Here is a 5880-nt window from a genome sequence, read left to right as displayed (position 1 = left end):
AATAGAACAGAATAGAACAAAATAGAATATAACAGAACATAACAGAATAGAACAGAATAGATCAAAATGGAATAGAACAGAACATAATAGAACAGAATAGAATAGAACAGAATAGAATAGAATTAATAAACAAATAAATATTGTTTAATTTTTTTTAATTTAAAATAATATAATATATAAATAGTATAATATTATTTAAAATAATATTTAAGATAATACTAAAAATACAATCGAATAAAACAATATTAATTAAATTAAAATAATATATTATATATACATATACATATTATTATTATTATTATATAAATATCATTTTATTATTTTTAAATATTAATTTAAATATTTTAACTGCAATAGTAGGTATATTTAATATAATTAATAAGAATAAAATTTATACGTTCAATATATATTCTTTTTATATAAAGATTATTTTATTAATCTTAATTGTTTTAATAATATAACATAATATTAAAATAATAATATATTATTTTCAATGCATATATTATTTAATTTAATAATATATAATTATTAAAATAAGAATTAAAAATAATAAAAATATGTATTTTACTCATATACACACACACACACACACATATTTATTATTGTAATTATTTTAAAAAAATTATGACATATTTTAATTAAATTATTATATATAAAAATATATTTTAAATATATAACATACAATTTTAGATATAAAAAAATATATATTTAAAAAATGTAAAAAGTTGTCTAATTGCAGAAATGCATGAACTGAGCTAAACTCTGCTCTTCAGTTTCAGCACTGACGCGCCCCGGTGATTTTAACGGGACAGTTCCAGCGGAGTCGCGTCGCGTCGCGCGGCCGGTGCGTCTTTGACGCGCGTGTGTTGCGAGAGATTGTGCAAGCGCGGCTCTTCTCTGGGAGGAGCCTGAGCTGAAGCGGTCTGCTGTGCGCGTAAATCTGCGCGTTTGTTTCCGTTCACAACACATGGAGAGACACGGAAGCGTTTGATCAGGACACAAGCAGACGCGGAGCGACGCGAGCCGGTGGGTGGCTTTCCTCTTTCATTCCTGCTGTTTGGTGAGCGTTATAGACGTGTGTATAAACACGCGCGTTGCCCCGCGGGTATCGATCACTTCCTCTCCTCCGCGGCGCTGACACAAGTCCCGAAAGTACCGGTACTGACCGCGTTTACTGTGCGCTACCACTATAACGCTTGATAGATTATTGAGAATTTTTGAAAGGTTCAATTGTTTAATTTGAGCGTTTTTGTATTACATAGATGCTTTTTAACACAATCTATTATAATATATAAATATTTAAAATAAATATAAACTATATATATATATATATATATTATTATAATATTATTTTTGTATTTTTATTTTATACAGGTGCAGTTTGACACAATACTTAATATATAATAAATAAAATATATACTTAAATATATTAAAATCGATTTATTTTTATAAGTGATACATTTAAATAGTTACTCAAAATAAGCACGTCAGTGTTTTATAATAAATAAAAATGATATATGTTAAAAAAAATGATATTCAAATATGTTAAAATATTTTTTTTATAAGTAGTTACTCAAAATAAGCACTTCAATATTTTATTATAAATAAAAATTATATACAGTCATGGCCAAAAATATCGGCACCCTTGGTAAATATGATCAAAGAAGGCTGTGAAAATTAATATGCATTGTTAATCCTTTTGATCTTTTATTTTAAAAAATGCACAAAAATCTAACCTTTCATTGGAGAATGCGAATTTAAAATGGGGAGAAATATCATTATGAAATAAATGCTTTTCTCAAATACACATTGGACACAATTAACGGCACCCTTTTATTCAATGCTTTTTGAAACCTGTATTTGGCATAACAACAGCTCTGAGTTTTCTCCTGTAATGCCTGATGAGGTTAGAGAGCAGCTGACGAGAGATCAGAGACCATCGCTTCATCCAGAATCTCTCCAGATCCTTCAGATCCACAGCTTCTCCTCTTCAGTTCACCTGAAAATTAATATGCATTGTTAATCCTTTTGATCTTTTATTTTAAAAAATGCACAAAAATCTAACCTTTCATTGGAGAATGCGAATTTAAAATGGGGAGAAATATCATTATGAAATAAATGCTTTTCTCAAATACACATTGGACACAATTAACGGCACCCTTTTATTCAATGCTTTTTGAAACCTGTATTTGGCATAACAACAGCTCTGAGTTTTCTCCTGTAATGCCTGATGAGGTTAGAGAGCAGCTGACGAGAGATCAGAGAGCACTCCTTCATCCAGAATCTCTCCAGATCCTTCAGATCCACAGCTTCTCCTCTTCAGTTCACCTCACTCATCTTCTATAGGGTTCAGGTCAGAGGACTGGAATGGCCAGAGCAGAAGCTTGGTTTTGTGCCCACTGACCCATTTTTGTGTTGTTTTGAAGGTTTGTTTTTGGATTATTGTCCGGTTGGAAGATTCAAACATGGCCCATTATAAGATTTCTAACAGAGTCAGTCACTTATTGATTTTGTATCTGTTGGTATTTGATAGAATCAAAGATGCTGTGTGTCTAGACAAGATGTCCAGGACCTCCAGCAGAAATATAGGCCCACGACATTAAACATACAGCAGTATATTTCATTGTACACATGGGGCACTTTTTATCCCTGTGTGCACCAAACCCATCTTGAGTCTGATAACTGATATGCTGGAGTTTGTTTTTGGATGAGCTAGGAGAATTTTCCTTGAAGCCCTCCCAAACAACATGTGGTGATGGAGGTGCTGTTTGACAAATTTTTTAAAGGTTTTCTGCCCCCGAGACTCAACTATTTTCTTCAGTTCTCTAGCTGTGGTCCTCGGAGAGTCTTTAGCCACTCAAACTCTCCTGCTCACCGTGCATTAGGACGATATAGACACACGTCCTCTTCCAGGCAGTTTCATAGCATTTTATGTCGATTGGAAATTCTTAATTATTGCCCTGATGGTGGGAATGGGAATTTTCACTGCTCTAGCTCTTTTCTTAAAGCCACTTCACTAATTTGTGAAGCTCAATTATCTTTTGCTGCACATCAGAAATATATTCTTTGGTTTTTCTCATTGTGATGATGATTAAGGGAATTTGGGCTTTGTTTTCCCTCCTATTTATATTCCTGTGAAACCCGGCTGGATAATTTCATGTTCATAATCACCCTGGAGTGCTCAAAATTGAGAATATGAATAGGAATATACTTCAGAGATATTTTACTCATAAGAATTTCTAGGGGTGCCGATAATTGTCCAACGTGTATTTGAGAAAAACATTTATTTCATAATGATATTTCCCCCCCATTTTAAATTCTTATTATCCAATGAAAGGTTAGATTTTTGTGAATTTTTCAAATAAAAGGTTAAAAGGATTAACAATGCAGATTAACTTTCACAGCCTTCTTTGATCATATTTACCAAGGGTGCCGATATTTTTAGCCATTACTGTATATGTAAAAAAAATATATAACATTTTATATTCAAGTATGTTAAAATATTTTTTATTTTTTATAAGTGATACATTTCAATAAAAGGTTACTCAAAATAAGCACTTCAGATCTTTTATAATCAATAAAAGTTACATTTATGTTAAAAAATTATATGCATTATTATATATGCATTTTTAAATATGTTAAAATATTTTTTTTACTTTCAAGTGATACATTTCAATAAATAGTTACTCAAAAAAAACACTTTAAAAATGACACTTTTGACATTTCATAACTTCAAAACATACGGTCCTTTTGTTTAGTTGCTGTTGTTTATGCTTGTGGAAGGTTATTAAATCAAGTCTTATATGTGTCATAATTTGCCGTGTTAGATCAGATTACTTTTAAAATGAGCTCCTACTATTGCATTTGATCACATCACGGAGCAGGAAAATATTATATGCAGGAAACTGAGCTTTATTATGTGCATAATGAAAAACATTGTGACAGTGCTGTGGTGGTGTTGTTGCAATTTAGTGTTTTGGGAGAAAATAAAAGCATCCTTGTACCATATAAATCATGTTATTACCATCTGAAACCAGAGTGCATGTTATATAGTTTCCTCATATGTTGCTTGATCCATTATAATGTTTAACTTCCTCTTGTGCATGCGAGCGTTCATCACATCTGAACGCATGCTTGTAATGCCAGCGCCACACTCAGGTGAGATGGATGTGAAATATGCGCTTGAGAGAGCATCGCTTTGATTGGATGAGAGTCCCGCCGGTTTGCCTTAACGATTTACGGTAACGCGCAGAGGGGCCCGTTAAATCATCCCCCGTCCCGGCTGACAGAGAGAGAGAGAGAGAGAGACCGAGAGAGAGAGAGTGCACTGGATAAGAGACCAGCAGAGAGAGAGAGCGAGAAACAGCGAGAGAGAGAGATAGAGAGAGCGAGTGCACTGGATAAGAGACCAGCAGAGAGAGAGAGCGAGAGACAGAGAAAGAGAGAGATAGAGAGAGAGAGTGCACTGGATAAGAGACCAGCAGAGAGAGAGAGCGAGAGACAGAGAGAGAGAGAGAGATAGCGAGAGTGCACTGGCTAAGAGACCAGCGCACTGGATAAGCGAGAGACAGAGAGAGAGAGAGATAGAGAGAGAGAGAGAGAGAGAGAGAGTGCACTGGATAAGAGACCAGCAGAGAGAGAGAGAGAGCAGGATCAGTGGAGACGGATGGTTTGTGTCTGTTCTGCTCTAAGTTTGTGGTTCTGTTGCAGAAGGAACCAGACTGACGAGAAGAGCCAGACCTGCAGCGGGAGCATGTGAGTAAAGCCATCTAACATCTCAACATCACAGCTTCTGCTGCTTAACTGATGGATCTCTACTGACTGCTTTCAGGCTCTGCATGCATTACGGACCCAATATTTAGAATAGAGAGTAAAAGTACAAATGTGGCATATTTTACTATTCTGAACCACATTTGTACTTTGCACTACAATGATAGTTTGTACTTCATTTGCACTTTACTATAATTCATAACATTTTTATTTTTAATATAATTCTTAAAACTCTTTAAATATGTATATACTTTTATATTATTTGTATAAAATATCAAATTAATTACAAATATATATGTAGATATATTATTTATAATATTTTAATTAAATGTGTAATTATATATTAATATAATTATTAATTTGTTTATACATATATATATATAATATATTTTTTGTTTTTTGTTATATATATGTGTGTGTGTGTGTGTACATATATATATATATATATATATATCCGTATGCACTTTCTGCATGTAATCTAATTATACTAAAGCCTTTATTCACCATTTAAAGGTGTGACTACAGATAAAATGGTTTATGCATGCATTGTTTTGTGTGTCTGAGATGTTTTTTACGTGACTAATAGATCATTTACTGTATGTTGATACATTTTTTTGATAGATCCTCTAATCTCTGATCCAGTCCTGCATCTTTCTCTGGACGATCACGGCATCAATTACTCCCTTATTATCTGATTTTCTCCCAAAAAGTGTGCCGGCACCATGTAAGCAGAACATTTATGACTCGTTTCACATCACTAATGCTAAATGAACGCCTGCAAATTGATCTACAGTTGTAAAAAGATTATGAATATGGATTTTATTTTCATTATACTAGACTTTCCAAAGCCTAGATTCAAGATTAAAGTTTATATATGTTAAAAACACACATTTGCAATTTTTTTTTTATATATATGGAGTTGGAAAGTATGATATTATGATACTAAAATTCATATTGATAATCTTGTTGATGCTGTAATTAATCCATGTTTATGTATCAGTGTTATTTTAGTATCATTTAGATACTGTTATGGTTTTTAATAATATTTTGAATTCATTTTTATTTTCATTTATTTCATTTTAGTTAGTTTTAGCAATTTTGTTGTGAGTT

At 32.5% G+C, this 5880-nt stretch overlaps 1 long non-coding RNA gene across 1 annotated transcript; it reads left to right on the top strand.

Annotated features, from left to right (window-relative positions):
* The first annotated feature begins 961 nt into the window (after positions 1-961).
* On the top strand, positions 962-5522 carry LOC107551866 (uncharacterized). The gene is made up of 3 exons (XR_001604818.1): positions 962-1026; positions 4711-4755; positions 5392-5522. It is a non-coding gene; the product is annotated as an uncharacterized lncRNA (long non-coding RNA).
* Positions 5523-5880: the final 358 nt, after the last annotated feature.

The sequence above is a fragment of the Sinocyclocheilus grahami genome, unplaced genomic scaffold, assembly GCF_001515645.1.
Source record: "Sinocyclocheilus grahami isolate Dianchi unplaced genomic scaffold, SAMN03320097.WGS_v1.1 scaffold436.1, whole genome shotgun sequence".
NCBI lineage: Eukaryota > Metazoa > Chordata > Actinopteri > Cypriniformes > Cyprinidae > Sinocyclocheilus > Sinocyclocheilus grahami.
Note: the sequence above shows the minus strand (reverse complement) of the source record. Positions and strands in the feature narration are given on the sequence as shown.